At 39.3% G+C, this 17,420-nt stretch overlaps 1 long non-coding RNA gene across 1 annotated transcript in view; it reads left to right on the forward strand.

The window, feature by feature from the left end:
* The window catches only part of LOC142087031 (uncharacterized), a 28,356-nt gene extending 17,258 nt beyond the window's left edge, over positions 1-11,098 (forward strand). Inside the window, exon 4 of the long non-coding RNA XR_012675306.1 lies at positions 10,910-11,098. This is a non-coding gene — a long non-coding RNA (uncharacterized LOC142087031). The remainder of the gene's footprint in view (positions 1-10,909) is intronic.
* The last annotated feature ends 6,322 nt before the right edge of the window (positions 11,099-17,420 follow it).

Consider the following 17,420-nt stretch of genomic DNA (forward strand, 5'->3'; position numbering starts at 1 on the left):
TTACTGCTTTTTGCCAATGATATTTCCTGCTTCTCCAGGCCATGCTAGGCGTTCCCGATGGATAGCTGTCCTACTGTGTGTTTTAAGATCCCAACCAGTCACTACAACTTTGGATGTAAACAGAAAATCTTCTTGTGGCATTTAACTGTATGGAGATATGAAAGTAGATTACAAATCAGCAGTGTGTTCAGAGTAAAAATTTGCACAAAGGAACTGTTAATGTACGGGGAAACAAGCTGATTTGAGAAAGAACAATTAGTATGTCTCTGAAAGATACTTTAAGAATTATCCCTATTTTCAAGCCTGAATCTTCAAGTAACTGTAAATAAGTGTGTAGAAAATGATTTTTCATGTCTAATTCATGTTTAGTGAAAAGGTCATAAAAGTCTCCAGATTCTGCATTCTTTTAATTTCCAGCTGTCTCAGGAAAACTAAGAATTGTCACCATAACTCTAAGTCTTGATATGTGTTTAATCAACAAAACACTTTGTAACATCACTCCGTAAGTCTTGATATGAATAGTCAATTTTTCAGATTCTTTTTTCAAGTGAATGGTGAGCCCAAGATGATAAAATACGATGGAATTGGTGTCAACCAAAATGATTATTCAATGAAAATTTAAGTAACTGAGCAGGCAGGTAACCATACCTGAATCGCAGAATGAGGTCAGCTGCTGATATGTAAGTCATCACAGTTTAATAATTTCAATAGGTGCTTAGGGTTCATTTTGTAGCCTGTTAAAAATGGGACATCATTGTGTCATCTTTCTTCTCCCTTAGAAATGAACTGCACAGAGGAAATCTCATACAGTTCATATAAGAAATTATTAGCTGAATCTGTTAGAAATTGGTTTTATTTATTTCGGTGGAGTTATGCTAGTTTACGTCAGCTGAGGATATGATGGATATTTCCTTGGATCTTGAACAAATCACTGCACATACAGTATTTTGGAAATACATACCTGTGAATGTGGATAAAAATTTCTGACTGTGTGGTTTTTGAGATATATTGTGTGTGGAAGGACTCTAGGCCCTACCTATCAAATATACACAAGCGCGTTTTGGCAAAAACAGCCTGGAAATGATGCTCTTCATACCTTTGATTTCGGTGGAACATTCACTGAAAGTAGAATGATGCGTGTAGAATTCTGAACAGATCTTCTGCCTTCTGATTTGGGGTCTGTTAGGAAAGTTATTTTCCAGTGGAAAAAAACCCCAACTATGCCATTTTATTCAGGCTATAGGAGCTATTAATCCTCCAAAATGGCTGTTTGCAAACAGTAACGTCTGGTAAGTTCTTCCTTACAGCTTTTTTTCAGCTGGCCTGCACAGAATACAGGTATAGATGTGCTCTTCCCTTACGCTTTTACAGATACTGCTCTGGCAAGTGTCATTGCAGCCATGTCCATCAAAAATGTCACTCAAGAGAAACCTTTGCCGGATCTGCCTGCCAGCATGAGCTAAATCAACTCACTGTGGATCGAATGTAGTTCGTCCTTGCCTCTCCCTCTCTAAGAAGGTCATTAGGGAGCCACAGATAGAGCTGATAATTAGCTGTGAATGACTTGCAGCAGATGCTAAATATTGTAACACTGATAACAGTTAATTTTTTACTGTGAGATCTGAAACTCTAGCAACTTTATTCGTTACTGAGGAATGGTTACTCTAATTTTAAGGGATTGGATAGAGGAACTTGTGGGAACAGAACAAGCTAGTAAGTGAATATATGATCTGATTAATAAACATTCCGTTCTAGCCTTTAGTCTGGAGTATCCTCAGTTGAAAGCTAGCTCGCGCTCTCACTTGTTTATGCAATGATGCTTAACACACGGACCTCACTGAAACTACGAATCAGTAAGAGGCCTCCCGTGGGTTCACTGAACACTAATTCGGTTCACATTTCCTGAGAGATGTACAGGGCGACATTAAATCAGGTACCATAAGTGGCATACGTAGGAGATGGAGAGCAAAGCAAAATAGAGATAAAAGGAACAAGGACTTTTAAGCTTGTTGTAATTTGCCTAATCCTGTTGAGAAGAATGTTTCATGTACTTTATTTCTGATAAGTAGTCTTAACATTTTTCTCCTGCAGATTACCACTATCTATGGCTTGTCAATCTATGCTGAGTTTCAGTCTGAAACGATAGACAGTTTTGTGCTGCAAGATTGACAAGAAATACTAAAATTAATTAATTCAGGAAGTCAAGGTTGGTCCTTACATTTTCCTACATAGTCCAACTAAAGGGGATGTGCTGTGCAGACCTAAGACCCCAGTCCTGCTGCTGCGAATTCCTTAGCACATCACTGCATCCATGTCAGAACTTCCTTGAAGGCAAGAAGTGCCCACTACCAACTGCTGGGTCCAGACCTTGCCACCGGAAAGATCTGACCCTGGAGCAGATGAGCAGGAACTTCCTAGGTGACCTTTCCAGCTGTCAGAGTGTCACTCCCGCTGAGGTGCCTTTGATCCCAAGCAGAGGCATGAACCGATGCATCGCTGTTAAGATAACTAATTTTAGCAGCTTCCTCTGTTTAATTGGGACTCTCAGCAGAACATGACTGCAGAGGGAGCCTGGAGGAAAGTAAGAGATCACTCGGGTATGAATTGCAAATGTTTTAAAGCTTCTCTCTCTCCTGGATAAATCCTCCCAGGAACTGTGATATTTGTGCTACTGCCATTCCTGGCCAATCTCCTGTATTTGGATGGGAGGTTTCTTCCAGTGCTGGAGAATATTTAATAGAAATATACAAGAGATCTACTTAATATGTGGTGTTTCTCTGTCATACAGCATGATACACTAAATATTTTCCAGAGCTCCTGAAGATATTTGGACATTTCAAAGGCTATTTTAGACCATTTCCATAATTTTCTGCATGAGTTGAGTGCTAAACTCCCGGATCTTTTGTTGATAACTCTCAAAGGTCCTTAAATACTAAAAATCTCTTTAAAATGTCCAAAACCTAAGCCACCTTTGAAAATCTTAAGTATTGTGTGGGAGGCATATCAGTTGCTGTTTGTGTCTTATGATACCGAGAACTGTATCTATCATTGTTATCTTTTAGCTGTTCATCAGAGTCCTGAATGCCACTGATATTTCCAATAGAGAACTTGGTGAGAGGTGCTGCTGAAAATGTAATACTTAAATATAAAAGGAAAACCTGATGTAGAATTGTATTAGAAGGTTGGCTCTAAATTCACCATCTTTCTCATATAAAAAATTAACATTATTTAAATATCATGCTAAATGAAAATTTATCTGTTTCATTGTTCTTTTGAAGAATGTGACATTGTTGCCTAGTCAAGAACTGGATATAACCTTTTCCATCAATATGTCAATAGTATGTTGTTTCTACATTTAGAAACAGAGTCCCAAAAGCTAAGACGTGAACACGCATCTGCTTTGGGTTAGATTTACAGGCCATAATGGAAACACAAGAAAAGAATAAAGAGGCATTGCTTATAACCTGGAATAATTTGATTTGAGGTTTTGCATCCAAAACTCAGATTGCTATTTTCTTTTGAAAATAATTAAAGGTTGGCAGCACTCGTGGTTATGTGAGAGTGACAATATGTCCTTCGTAGCAAGGGATTTTTGGTAGAACACGATGTGTCGAACTGATCTCATTGTTCTCTTAGAAGATGGATCCTACAGCTGATAAGTCAGTGACAAGAACTTGAAATATGCTTTATACTGTGCATTCAAGTTAAAATAAATGTTGAATCTGCCAACAGTTTTCTTTAAAATACACATAAACACTTTTTACAGCATTTTGTTTATCAGTTGTTTGCTGAATACCTCTTCAAACTTTGTGGCAATCATCTGATGTGTCAGCCTTTTCTAGTTGTGTCAAACTCTGCGCACCAGTGCAACAGAAGAGTTGCCTGATTTATAGAAAAATTCATTATTGTTAGTGCTGAGCTGTCAAAAAAATGAACAACACTGGTGCTTCCTGATCCCTAATGTTCTGTAACGCACGGCTGTTGGAAGCTGCGTTCTTCTGGGAGAGGTGGATGGGAAAGTATTGCTGTTGAGAAAAACTTTGTCTTACCGAGACAGCAAGTGGGAAGCCAGCTTTTGAGAACCTGCAAGCTGTAAATTCTTTTTCCTGAAAAAGAAACAAAGGATTTTGTCCTACTTTTCTAGAGATTAGCTTTTGTTTAATCTTCCAATCTTCTGGCGTACTGAATCACTGACTACTCTAATAACAACATACTAGTTAATCCTTATGAAACATGTAGTGATAATTCAGCCTAAGAAACAGTTCATGTTCTACTGCTGCCAGCTAAAAGCTTATGTTAAAATTTCTGCTGTTACAGAAAAAAATGAAATGTGATTTTTTTTCTCCTCAATTTTCTTTTTTTTTTTTCAGTGAAATCTCTAATTACAGTATTCCCAGTTATTTCAGGCATCCTCATCATATATGGTCAGTTCTTACTGGGTTTCATTTTATATTCTCTTAGAGCAGACCAAAGGTCCACCCTTCCACTTCATCAGTAAACAAGTAAGAAAAGAAAACCTGTTAATTACAGGTGGTGTTTATGTCTAAAGATCTGATCTAGCTTCACATAAATCAACGATTTTAATTGTCTTGGGAAGAAAAACAGCTGTTTGGTAAAAAGAAAAAAAAATATATAAATAGAAAAAAATCTGCAAAATGTCATTAATATCTTTTGTTGATATGAGGATAAAATATTTTTTGAAAAAAAGGACCGTTTGAGACAAAAATGCCATATCAACATTTCCCTTAAGGACATTTCCGCAGTATTATGCTATTTCAAAAGATATGTGTTCCTAATCTGCCGCTTTCTGCTCATTTTCTGTATAAAAAAATCTTCCTAAGAGTCCAATTTCCACAGCAGCAATCACACAGACTGGCAAAAAGTTAACTTTAAGTAAGTTTAAAAACTGCCTGGCCAACAGCAAAATGTCCGATCAGGCTGAGATTTACACTTTAAGCTACTCTTCATGGACCTGCTAGTGCTGCCTCACGCTTAGTATGTGATACTTAAACAGCTGAGGGGCTTTTTCAGTACATTAGTATGTAAGGAGCAGAGAAGTGGAGAATTGGGTCAGGATTGAGCTTTGTAACTTTAAGTCAGGTGTCAGCTTTGGTTTTTAGCTGGAATTTGTGCTCTCCCAGGATTTGAATCTTCACGTGTTGTCAATAACGTAATTAATGATTTTGCATTGTTCCTGAAGTGGGGAAAATCTACTTGATAAATAGTACTAATGAACATTCTGCTTCTCCTATTAGCCTTACTGCATATTTAGTGCTATCATGTGGGAGGGGAAATGGTCACGGTTTTTTTGTTGGGTACACGCCACACAAAATACAGGCGTGAGAGTACTTCACAGACAAGTCAGTAGTTCAGTGAAAATCAGTGAGACCTGGTGATTACAAGCTTTAGGGCTACAATTAAAGCCACATTTCAAAATGTGCTTTTATGGCAGTGGGACAGCTCTCCTACACTGTACGTGTTCCAGCCCAGTTCCCTGTGCATGGACTCGCCTGCTTAACCTTGGCCACTGTGCTTCATTTTTCTCTTTTTAATTTGCCTCCTTCAGATCTTCCCACTGACTGACTTACTGGCACATCCTTCTGAGATATTTTAAAAATAGATGGCTGAAAATAAGAACGTTGCATAAAAGTGTGGAACCACTAAGACACATGAAAAATGTTCATAATAAATCACTCTCCCTCCTTTACCTTTTGCATTGACTGTGAACTCTTTTGAGCAGATACCTTAATTTTCTCCAGGTAATACATTCAGTATACAATGTTGCTGGACCTGCAGACAATCAGCAGTAACCCTGTGTCGGACTTAGATTCAGTCATTTCAGTGGCTTAATGTGAAGGCAAAGTCTATAGGCCAGACTGGATGATCAAAATCATGTTTTTGGGCTTCCAGTTTAATGGGACCACATTTGTAGGGGCTTGTCAATGTAACATGGAACCACTGTGTTAAAAGAATAATTGTTTTAAGAATTTTATGCTTTACTTCAAGTAACATTGGATATTACTACTCAGTGTAAAAGCAAACCATTGTAAAAAAATGACAATTATAGATTAAAGACATTTAATGTAACACGATGAAGGAATTTAAATCTTTTAAACATGGCATTTAATCTTTTGCCAATATAAAGATGTGAGTTCATTTTCAATATTCCCTATTTTCCTATTGCTCTTACATTACTAACTTGAGTTCTCTTTTGGTTTTGTGGTTAGATTTTTTTAATCTGGCTTACTTGTGTTTAATTTCAACAGAGATTTGTCTGCAGAGAAAAGGCTGAGGTCTAAAGATCAATTCATTTTGTCATGTTTCTTTCCCACCCCCCTTTTCAAGTTTCAGAGGGATAGGGAGTAATTTGTTTGCTTTTCTGTATGCTTGCACACATTGTATTTGCATTTGTAAATGACAAAATACTAGCCTGATTTTTAATACTTCTGTAATTTGGTCTACTTGCTCTGATACATTAAAAAAAGAAGTAATTTGTTTCACCAGGAGGTCCCAGGTAGCTTTTGAGCTGTTAGTTGGAGCTTCCTTTCAGGAAAGGTATACATCAGTAATCAAGTCTATTTACTTCTTTCAGTGTGAATTCATTGTGAAGGAGGGCTGGTCCTGACACCGCCCTGTGACTGATGCCTCTGAACTGTGAAAGGAGCTGGTATAAAGCCTATGACAAAACCCGCTGCCTTTTTTAATAGGGGCAAAGAAGCTGAAAGTTAATTTCTCAGAGAGTGCATAACACAGCATTATTTTGCTGCACTATGTCCTGGGAAGCTTATTGTGTCATTTTTCCTCCCTAAGGATATTATCTTCCACATAACAATATATGTTTGGATGGGTGCCAGCTAAAGCTTTTCCCTTTCTCTGCTTCCTTTTGATTGCTTGCAGGACTTTACAAAGAGACATAGAGCCACAGCAAGTGAAGAAACATCTCTGTGTTAATTAATCAGGCAGGGAGATGAGGGCCAGCTGGGATCATTATAAATTGCTAGGAACAGCATGGGAAGTTCAGACAGCTGGGGCTGGGTGGTCGGTGTGCTGGTGGACAGAAGGAAAAGTTTCTCTTTTCTGTAGAGAATTCAGGCTAGAGGAAGTAAGGGGGGTTTTCTCTGTCAATCTTTAAAGTTAGAACTAGTTTCTCTTGCATTATTTATTGGTTGTAGGGTTTCATGTATCTCTTCGGAGTGCTGGAGGAAAACATCGCATACAATTTCTCTATAAGGTATTTCTGCTGAGATAAGCTGAGGGGTTTAATTAAGTTAGGGCTTGAATGTATTGAAGGTAGAGGAAAAGTAAGCTTGAAGTCCAGTATGCTGAGATCTGCCAATATCCTTATCTTTGTTCCTGACCAGAACTCACGTTCCTTCAAATCCTATTTAGAACGTTTCTTTCTAGTAGGAACCCGGGGCTGAGTAATCTGCCTGATGCCACTCGGATAGTAGTTTGACTGGCTACTGTGTTCCGGGGTCAAATCATGCTTTTGGCAATGAGGTGTTCCCCTGAACTGTGTCAATCTATCTACTATGAATTAACCCCTACGTGTACACTGAAGGCAAACACCGGAGACAGCTCGTTTTCTTTGGGTTGCTTGTAGTATATGGAGTAATCGTATCGGACTCTGAATACTCATGCTGACTCTATAAATCTTCTTTTTCCTTTTTTTTTTCACTTAACACTAGAATACATTCCTGCCCACTGGGTAAACCTGAATAAAACTTAACATTAATTTGCAATCTTCTTGTCTTCATGCTAAGCTACCCAAGATATTTTACTGTTAATTTCACAGTTCTCAGAACCTCAAGGCAATGCAGCACCTGTAAAGTCTCAAAACTAGTGAACGATGTCTGCAGTTAGGAATGAGTGCAGTAATCTACTGAGCTTAGAAATGTACTCAGCATTACATGGGTTTCTGTTACTTTGTCATGCAAAGTATCTTATAGATTTGTTCTAGCTCTCATTGCTTCTGCTGGGGACAACACAGACCAAGGCTCAAGTAAAAGGAGATTACAGAAGGGGATATGTGAAGGCAAAAGCATGACAAAGATTTCTAGGTGATTCTGGGCAGGTGGTGTAAATCTGAGCATTTGGAGTACAAAAGGATGCAATTGGTAACTGAGGAAGAAACTAGAAAAGCTCAGGTTGCATTTGTTACAGTGGGCAGGAAGTCCTTTGAGTCAACTGGAAATTACTGTAGCAAGGAGCTTAGTCTGCAGAAGGAATCTGACAACTTTTAATTGCGTTGCACAAGATGCATGCTTGAAAGCAGGGGAGGGACAAGAGGGGCACCGAGAAGGAGTATGCAGCAGCTAAAGGCAGCCATAAGAATCACTGCCATGTGCGTTTCATAATGAAAACCTTTCGGCAAGACTTTCAGAGAGGCTGGAGTGGTGTCTTCAGTGTCTGTGCCCGTGGTTGAACCACTTGTATACCTTGTATATGTCCTGGAGCAATCATCCGTTGGGCGGCAGTGCAGGACGGAAGCAGGAATACCACATGCTTAGTTTCCCCCTGGAGAGGAAGTGAGGCCTGGCTGCAGGAATGAGGGGGGTCTTGCACCATCATTTGTTTGGTAGAAGAAGCTGTGCTAGCCCTGTTATCCGTTATCTCGACTCACCTCAGAGGCAGGATGCATCGGAGAATACAGTTGCCAACCGTAAAAAGCTGACAGCCACGAACAGCATTGTGGTGATGTGTCTAATGTATTATACATAGTAATTTTTTAATAGGATAATAGCAAATAAATAAAGTGACATAAATATAGAATATATATTCCTTCCTCACAGAACAGCTGCTGGTTCTAACAGGAGAGGACCCATCCGTCTGAGCACTGAGTTAGCTGCTCCTTGACCTTGCTAAGTAGTGCAGGTACCACTAGATGGCTGTCAGACAGAAGGTGTGAGGACCTCCGGGAGAGCACCCAGGGCAGATCAGGATTCAATGCAGAGCCTTTACAAAGTGGTTTTGAGGTGGGGTCTTAACTATCAGAAAGTTTTGGACAGGGAGAGAGACTTAATCATACTGACTTGTGTTTGTATGAGGCGAGTTGTCACTGTTAATTATAAGTGAACTGATGTTTTGGCTTGTAAAGTATCACTCAGAGGCAGGGTGCTCATGTCTGCTATGGGGTTTTCATAGGCTGGAGGCATCTCTATGAGCCACCGGTGTCAGGTTAAGTGAGCTCTGATTTGGTAGTTCATATGTTGAAGGGAAAGAAGGTCCCAGAGACAAAAAGGGCTGAATCACTGGAGCATTTTCCTTTTTTCAACTTAGTGTTATAATTTGTGTAACAGCATTAGAAGTGTATCTTAAAGCTGCCTTGTGATAAGACAAAGTGTTTGTCTCGGAAGGCAGTAACAAAATTGAGAAGATGTGGAATAAGAAGGGGACCAGCACGGTGACTTGACTGTGGGGGTCCCGTTTGGCGCCTAGCCTTAGGCTCAGATCTAGCTGGAACAGGGCCCGTGAAGAGTGAGCTTCATCCGTCCATGTGTGCTTCACTTCCTCGATGGACTGGAAGAGTGGGAGAAAATCCTGAACACTGATGTCTTAATATTGGCTGAACACCAAAGCGGTGTTCCTGCAGATCCAGTTACACTCATCTGGACATTTGGCGCATATGTTGATAAGATGCTTCTTCAACAATTTTATTCAGTCAGTAAAAGTACACGGAGTGACTGTATTGGGAGGCAGGCCAATGCAATGTTACAAAGATACACTTCACTCCTCAGATGTGCAATTGCAGGTCACAGCTGGGGAGATGTTAGCTTAAAAATTGTCTGCCGTGGCACAGTGTATTTACTGATCCTCCTAACGCCTATGAATAAAAAATGGATTGCCCCCGTGCAGCACAAAAGGCATGAATGGAAAGAAAGAAAGAGGGAAACTGTATCTGTGGCAACCAGAGAGCTGTGGAAATTGGAGTAATTTCTTACAGGCAAACCCACAGGTTTCCTGAGGAAAAACCTCCATTAGTACTTGTTCCTGTAGACCTGCTTCGCCGCTCTTTCATGAGACCCAGTCATGCAAATACTGTTCCTTGGGACAATTCCCATGCACAAATTTTTGCAGGGTTAAGCTCCGTGCAGAGTCTTCAGCTTGACTTACCCACCACATCTTGGAAGAGGAAAACTTCCAAAACTAATATAAGCTTGATTATTCAACAGAAAAGCAGTTAGGAGAAATGAGTGCTATTGCTGTCTTATTACGTTCAGGGTGCTCCAAGACTTTTTGGCTGGTTGTTCTTGCTCTCTGAATAAAATGAGAGAATCACATAAATATTGGCAGTCCTCAGTGCTGCTTTTAAGCCAGAGTTGAGCAAGCAAACAGCTATGACTATGCCAGCTTTTCTCTCAAACAAGCATGCCCTTAAGGAGCAGGTTCAGTACCTCCGTGTAGTTATAATTGGAGTGTATTCTCCCCCATCCACAGGAACACGATTGTCGAATAGTGGTTTACAGGTTGGGATATTCCCGGCTAGTAGAGACCCCTTGGTGGCCCCTCTTCTCTCTGTTGGAAACAGGATGAATCAAGAATTGCATCCCTTTTCTTCCACTTTCCCGCCCAGAATCAGCCACGGTGGAAATCTTTGAAGGTCTTATGAAACTCCCTCCCTTTTGGAAATGCGGGTGTTTGGGAGCGTTTGGTGTAGCCGTTTCAGAGAGTGCATGGTCTGTGTTTTTAGGAAGATTAATGTATATATAAAACTGCAGCATGCAGTGATAGGAGTATAGATAAGAATGGAAATACAAAGGCTTGTGTTTGTGTTTGCAATTCTTGTCAACAGGTTGCAGGGGTCACAGTCCAACAAAACTCGTGAAGCCTGAAGTGTTGATCACGGTTGGTGGTAAAAGGAAGGTTGATCTTTCTCTTCAGCTTTCTGATTGGCTTTTTTACATTTTAGAAACCCTTGAGGAAGGAGGAGAATGACAGCGAACATATTGCAGCAATGTAGAAGTGCTTACAGCCTTATTCTCAGCTGTGGTAAGTTGGATTAAGTCTATGGATTTTAAGAGTGATACTGATTTACACCACATCTAGGCTGCTTTTCTTTTCTTTTTTTCTTTGGTATCCCAAGCTGAGATACAGAAGCAGGCAGCATGAAACACAGAGGTCTTTCCTAAAACCAGTCAGAGTCTGTGTTACTTCAGTGAGATAAAGTATAGTCAAGTATAAAATTTAACTACCTTATTGTAATATTTAGTTGCACTTCTTAGAGTTTTCAGTATACTGGGTGATTCAAACTCTCTAGACTTTCACAAAGCCAGACTCACTTAGCAGCTCACAGGAATTATCCGACAACCTGCAAAAATGGCCTTTAATTTGCTGTTATTTCAACAAACAGTGATTAAGGACGAGGAAACCTATTATCCTATTACTGCTGACATATTTTGCTCTTTTGGGAAATAATTTGAAACTGATTTATCTGTTGTTCTGTGTAGTGTTCCGTCCAATATTCTTGCTCTTGAAATGCATTTCTGTGTTTTTTGATGGTTTGTTTTTTTTTTTTTTAAATGCCATTTGTGTAATAACTCTGAGGAATGGACCCTTGGTAACTGTTTTATTCAGAAATGCAAAATTCTGTAGACAAAATGCAGGTTTAAATTCTGTTAGAACATTTCACAATCTCTGACTCACTTATGGCATAAATCTATTTGACCTTCAATTTTCCTTAGGTATCTTTGTATCAGTATGAAATTAGTTTAATTTGTTTAAGCATGCACACTTACACCTTAATGAGCTAATAGCATTATCTTTATCAACTCTGGAAATGACTGTGCTAAATCCTACTGACTGCGAGCACCATTCAAGGTATGAACCTATGTATCAGACTTGGAATTACAAATAGAGCTGGTTTCAACTTGTATGGTTTCACCCTCTCTTTCCTAAAAATATCCTGTAAAAACCATGGTAATTGTGCTGTATGAGTCTATTAATGTGTCTTTGCTGAACTGTGAAATAATTTCTTTTTCTTTAATCATGAGTAGCTCATAGCTTTTTCGTCTCTCTGAAGCTTTGAAATTTCCTGGAATTTGTTGTCTTTGAGCTGAGATGATTTTTGTGAAATTCTCATATAAAAGTCTCTCAGAGGTAGAACAACTCTAACTAATTTGGTGTGGAACCAAAAGTTCCACAGGCACTTAGGAAAGCTTCGGGATAGCTAGGTAAAACATCAGACTAATGAAAACTTAAATAATTGGGAGAAGTAGATCCTCAAGGCATAAAGTTTTATGATTGTTACCTGCTTTGTTGTTCTGGTGAAGATATTTCAAGCACAGTGATTTGCAAGTGAAATTTTAATTAGAAAATTTTAACAGATATTTTCCTAAAAGATGGTGTAAGTCACTTAAAGGACAGTACAAGACCTGTTGATTGAAGGACATAAAAGCACTTCCTTTGTTTTGTTAGTATTCTCTGTTCATGAGTGCAATCCAATTATCTTTAGTATTTGTCACATGGTACCTTTAAGGTTATGAATTTTAATAAGAAAATTCTTTAACGAGATGGCTTTTTGTGTAGCAAATGAACAATTCCTGATGTGGGGTTCCAAAGTAGGCAGGCGAAAACAAAAGAAGCTATGAAACTAGGAAGGTACTTGGTCAGCGTCCTGTCTGTGTGGGAAGTGATGTGGACCTGGATGCGGAGTTAAAGCAGATGGTGGAACATCAGCAAATGATCTCGCTGTTTGTCTGAAAATAAGTGAAACATTATTAGATTCTCACAGAGGCATTGTGAGGGCTTCATTGCCCTGCAAGGTCAATATAAATTGTACGTCATCTGCTTTAACTTTAGGCAGAAGAAAGATTCTGTATCGCTTCATTTGTTCTGACTGAGAATAGTCAGAGTTTCTTGAAAGCTGATGGAAAGAAATTATTTTGAAGAAGCTGCGATAAAACCTGTTGACTCATGGTTGGTGTCTAACTGACTAATACTTGGCTGGATGCTAGAACTGGCAAGCAGGAAATTTTGGAAGACATTATGACTTTATTATATGCATCTATATAGTTCTATGCTAATACGTTAAATCCTAAAGGATTTTTTTAAACAAAATTGTCAGGTATGAAGCAGTAGACCTTTTCATTTAAGATTTAAAAATTTTAAGTGTTGTTTCAGGATGATTAAGTTTTATTACTTAGTTATGGGCCTTATTACTGGTGATATAACAGACTATAACTTTCAGAAGAGAAACAGTTGAAGGGTCTTCTACAGCCCTTCCCTTTTAGACCTATGCTTGATTTTTACAACTGCTGTAGCTGTGACAGGAATCAAGTATAGAAATAATGAAATCTGAGCTGGATTTTTATCCCTCTTGCTGAACCTACTATATTCTGCTAAGGTGCTCCTTAAGCACTTCTACTTGGTGCTGATGATCCAGGCCTGCAATTTCTATGTGAATTTACTTGGTACTATTCTGAATGAAGATCTCTCTTATAGTGAAGTAGCTTTGGATTAGGTTTTTTCCCCTCTATGTGGGCTTTTTATGGTGATCAGTACAGGCGTAAGGGAACTACAGAAACACTAAACTTTGGGGAAAATAAGTTTTTTGGGAACTGGCTTGTATCGGAAGTAAAATGATGAGGACAGGAGCGCAGGGGGAAGGGAGACACCTTAGTTCTTTCTCTTCATCATCTTTTCCTTGTGAGTATCATTTTAGTCATCCAGAAAAAAAAGTTAGAGTAACCTGGAGTATTAGGTTTCATGCTAATATTGCAAATTAGATGACCTTTAGGTCCCTTCCAACCCAAACTATTCTATGAAATTAAGAACTGAAGGTTCTTAACAAGATCTGCACCCCGTATGCAACTATCGGTTTGCCCAAACTGGTCGGGGAGTTCTGCAGACCTGGGTTCAGCTGAGTGCTGGAGTCCTGTAAGGAGAGAAAAGTATCAGCTCAGTCTCTGTGCATTGCCTGCTTGGAAAATCCGGTTTAATGCCCCATGTCAGAGGCCAGCAGAGAACCCAGTATGCATATTGAGTACCTGATATATTCACAACCTTGTCCCATTTATTAGGGCTTTGACAGGTATCGTGCTATGGCTAGGGCTCAGGGAAGTGGTGAAAGCCCCATTTAGCTCAGATAAGCCTTTGCTACAGAAGCAAGATAGTTCACAGGAAGGAATTTAATACTTTCAGTAAGATGTGCTAGAATATCTAGCTTTTTACCATGCAGAAAACAGACTACATTTAGGAAACGTGAGTATCGTATCTGCCTTTTATCAGCTTTAACTTTAACATGTGGCTAATAATTTATTACTTGTAGAAGTAAAAACTTTCTAATGCTTCTTCAGGGAATGTGCTGTACTTCTCATTTCCTTGACCTTCTAGGTTTTCATCATTATTTATAGATTACTGCAATGTATTAAAATAATTTTCTGAACAAATAAAGGGAAAAAAATCTTTCATTAGGAATAAAATCAGAAGGGTCATTCAGAGTGTAATTTTTATCAGCAGATGTGCTTAATTGTTCAAAATAACTGCAGAATACTGTTTGGGTATGTTCGAAATAAAAATATTGCCCAATACAAGTTTTAAATAGTTCTGCTATAATTTATACATAGGATATGCAGTATACTTAGTGAATTCTTTTGCAATTTACTCCTAAAATAATTTACTATTCCCTTCGAGGAATTTATGTGACTTAAGTAATAAACCTGGTAACTTTAATTATATTATGAATACTAGTGACTGGATACAAATTTCAGATTGCCAAAGACAGATGAAAAGCAAATTTCAGGAGATCTAACAGTAGGTTGAAATAATAAAATACTGAACCTATGAAAGTAACGGGAGTTAATTACTGAAATAATAATATGTCCATCTTATGTAATGCTTCTCTACCAGCGGAACTGGTGGAAGTCAAAGAGCAGAAACAGCTGGAGAATAGCTGGCAGGTACGAGGGCTGCACTGAGAATTTGAAACAGTCTGCAGAATCCCTGGAGAAATGAGAGTTCGGTCAAAGCAAAGGTCTTAGCCCCTCAGTACTATTTCAACATCATAGAAAATTTGCATTTAGTCCGTGATCAAAACCCATTCACTGTGTTTTGGTTCCAAGTCAGACCACTAATTGGAAGGGGCCTGTATTGCATTTCCATGGGATTGTGTCACTCTCTGTCTGGTGTCCCTAGCTGGTTTGCAGGGCAGGATATCTATCGACTTCCCCAAACAAAGCAGCACAGTGGGGAGTTTTGTGGGTCCCTTTGTTATACGACAGAGTTGTTGCTATATCAGAGTAGCAATTAGCAGCTTAAAAAAAGATGTAATGTATTGGTGAGGGCTGAACAACATGGTTTCCCCTGGATAACGGATGCTGTTCCTTGGCTGCTTCTAGGATTTAGATTCAGGGAAAAGGCTTTGAACTAAGAGAAGCTGGATGCCAGGCACCTAAACTGCTCTTTTAATTAAGTCTGGTTATGAAATGGTATGATCTTGGCAACAACAATATCTGCTAATTGTAACTGCTTGTTCTGAATTTGTTACTCAGTTGAGTTACACAGGAACTAAATGTTCCTCTCAACATATTTTTTCCCTTCCTAGTAACAATGAATCATGAAGGCCATTTTCTATGAAAGCTGGTGCAGCCCAGACCCAGCTATAGGAAGAGATTAAGTTAGGAACAAAAATATATGTTATGGTCCTGATTCTGCTGAAAGTACAAGCACTTACTTCCAACACTGATGATTTTTTGTTTGTTTGTTTTACCTCCATGTTTCACGTGTTTTGGAAGAACTTACACAAGCTTAAATGCTTGACTGACTCAAGGTTTGGATTGCTGTGAATTTGGACGCATGTTATGTCCACAACCCCACCTACATCACAGAACCTGTTGGACATTATGCTGTTATAAGTACTCGGGCAGTAACATCTCCGATATTTTTCCAACTATCTGCATGTTTAGAGCAATCTGGCTGGGCTAATTTTCTGTGGGACCATGTTGAACTAACTCCTGAACTTGCAAGAAAACTGTTAATTAGAAAAAGCAAATGAGCTGCACTACCTAATTGTTTGTATTTCCAAAGTGTGTGTCAGTGGGGAGAAATTTTAAAGATGTGGCTCTTCTGCATCAGGATACGCGTTCTAGCAGGGATCAGTCAGCAGGGAGCAAGCACTGTCTTTGGCTCTGCCAGACCAGAGGGGCAGAAGTGGGCTGTGCTGGGTATTGTGGCAGTGAGCAATTGTTTTTCCTAAGAAACTGGAATAACTCTAAAGAAATACAGACTCTCCCAGAGAAATGCAGGTGGCATCACCATGCATAGGACCCTGGAGAGGTCTGGATCATGGTCCAGATCGGGGTTGGATTTTGACTGGTTTACCACCTAAGTAGTCCTATTGTAAAGAATTGCTGGCAAAAAATAAATGCTAATTGCAAAAAATAAAAATAAAAAATCAGATGGATCTAGGCATAAACCAGCATAAATTCCACCCTTTTTGTGGCAAATATATATACCTGTTATCTAGTGTCGACTTGTTCCAATTGTGTTGCAACAGCCCATCTATAATCCGCTGCAGTTTCTCTGGTTTAAATCATAGAGTCAGTAGCAAGATAAATCCAAGAGATTAATTTGAGTCACGTGATCCAAATTGTGCCAAGAACTGTGCTTTTCTGTACTTCAGCTATGCAGCGCAGTGAGGATAGTATCTAAAAACCGAAACTCCCAAATGCCTGCGTGAAGTTGCATAACTCTGCAAGTGACCGTGTTCGCGTGTCCACGTGGGAGACAGGTCACAACGCCTGGGGCACCCCCGGGCTCCAAACCGCACCGTCCTGTGCGGGAATGGCGCCTGCTGAAAACTGGAACGGAATCGTCACTTCACCGAGCTTTGCTCCGTCACAAGGTCATGGGGACCTTGGTAAGATTTGAGAAATGGAATAGTGAAAGCTGAAAATCTGATTAAAAAGTAATGTAGGTCTTAATTCATCTCAGCACTTAAATACATGCTCAACATTCAGCATGTCAAAGTTCTGCGGGTATCAACGGGACTGCTTACAAACCGAGGATCTGTGAGCTGACGCAGGCCCTAAACACAGAGGTGTTTGCACAGACCCGGCCTTCATGTCTTGGTATCCGTTTTCACTAACTGCATTCACAGCATCTGAAAGGTCGAACTGTAAATGATCATATAGACTATCCCATGAAGTAGCATTGTTGACTTCTGTGTAGTCCTGTCGCTTTCTTATGGCTATTCTTGGATATCCCAAAAGGGACATCTTCCATTTGTGTTAGGAAATCACTCCCACTGCCTCTCTGGCAATCATTCACCTCATTCTTTACTATTCATACCTTTGGATACTTCTGGGCTGTCATCTCATTTTCAATAACTCTATTTTTTATCTTTCTTCCAGAGAAGCCATCACCATTCAGTAAAAAAGATAACACCAACTCTTTTTAATATGGTCAATAAGCTTGTTTTTTTT

This window comes from Calonectris borealis, chromosome 12 (assembly GCF_964195595.1).
Source record: "Calonectris borealis chromosome 12, bCalBor7.hap1.2, whole genome shotgun sequence".
NCBI classification, from domain to species: Eukaryota; Metazoa; Chordata; class Aves; order Procellariiformes; family Procellariidae; genus Calonectris; species Calonectris borealis.